This window comes from Vespula pensylvanica, chromosome 4 (genome assembly GCF_014466175.1).
Source record: "Vespula pensylvanica isolate Volc-1 chromosome 4, ASM1446617v1, whole genome shotgun sequence".
Classification (NCBI taxonomy): Eukaryota; Metazoa; Arthropoda; class Insecta; order Hymenoptera; family Vespidae; genus Vespula; species Vespula pensylvanica.
Genome location: NC_057688.1, coordinates 7005925 through 7007507, shown reverse-complemented (window position 1 = coordinate 7007507; position 1583 = coordinate 7005925). Strand labels below are relative to the sequence as shown.

General features: G+C 25.1%; 1 long non-coding RNA gene across 1 annotated transcript in view; it reads right to left on the bottom strand.

Annotated features, from left to right (window-relative positions):
* Positions 1-918: 918 nt before the first annotated feature.
* Positions 919-1583, bottom strand: part of LOC122628393 — a 1612-nt gene continuing 947 nt past the window's right edge. Inside the window, exon 3 of the long non-coding RNA XR_006327034.1 lies at positions 919-1300. This is a non-coding gene — a long non-coding RNA (uncharacterized LOC122628393). The remainder of the gene's footprint in view (positions 1301-1583) is intronic.

Sequence of the window (1583 nt, the reverse complement as noted above, 5' to 3'; positions counted from 1 at the left end):
TGATTAAAGCAAGCTGTGGCGTTTACTTCTACAATTTATATTGTATTAAATATTATATATTAAATATCATATATTAAATATCCTATATCATATTATTCAAATTACATGATCTAAAATTAGGAATTTATATTACATCTTTTGTATGCTATAACAATACAAAAAAAAAATATTATTCAAAAGATGTAACTGCAATACTTGTAAACTATATTAAAATAAATGAATATATAAAAGCAAACGACCAAATTCGCGTTGTACCTATCGTTTAAAAATAAATATAATCGCGATAGGGATATATTCACAGAAATATACTAATTGCGTGGATACCTATAAATTAGAATAGATATAGCATTAAAGTAAAACTAGACAAGGAGCAGTAAAATTGAAATTATAATATTTATAATATTAATTAAACGATTAAACGTATCTTGAAATTTTATTCTATTTTAGTTTAACTTTTATTATACTTTAATTACATTTTTATTATTCTCGGTGTTTCTTAATATTTTTTAAATTCAATGAAAAATATGTTCCAACAAAATTTTTAACAAATTGAAATTTAATCAAAATTATTTTCTAATACACCGAACGTCAGCCTTTGGCCCGGTAGTGCGTACGTTGTATAATATAAGATATACGAACGTTCGCAATACCGATTTCCGGATCCCACCACAAGGAGGTAGCTGCGTAGGAGATCCATATATAAATTTCTTTAAAAAAATAGAAAATATATAATAAAAGTTCTGGATATAATAGAGCATAGAAACTTATAATAAGACTACGACAGAACACATGAAATCGTATAACACAATAGTTTAGAAAATAGGTTAGAATTAACACCTAATTTTTTATATTAATTAAAATTAAATTAAAATCTCAAATTCAATAGTGAATATTATATTGGTCAATATGATGGATAATTACTTGAAGATATTCAAACTATTATTAATAGAGAATAAGATTATGCACGTAAATGTGATTTGCATATTCAACATTTAAATGCTATATTATATATCGAAATCTAATAGGATCGAAAATAAGATTAATAAGCTGTAAATGATTAAATCAAGATTATAAAATATTATATATAATGTAAATGAGAAATTAGACGAACCAAAATTGAAGAAGCAGGAACAAGTCTGAACACGTCTGGACGGCTGCTGATACAAACGAAGAGTGTGTAGAAATGAACTAAGAAAGTCGTCCTCTTGGTCGTCCTTTGATTGTTTACATGTGCTATTGTCGGTACTTCCCAAATACTGCGTACAGTGTAGCGTATACAAATACATGTATATAGATATACCTGTAATAGATTATTATCATACTTTTTCTTTTGTTGCTCGCCGGAGACTCATTTCCAAGAATTATTTGGCAATTGGTGGGGATATTTTAAAGCTATTATTTATACGCTATCTTTCTCTCCTTATTAAGGAGCTCATTATATATATTTAAAAACAGATTTTTGATTTAAAAATATGAGCATATAATAGTGAACATAAGTAGAATAAAAAATATAATATTTAACCTAAAAAAAGTTAATAAAAATAAATAAAAGTAAATGAAAATAATCAAGAACAAATAAAAAT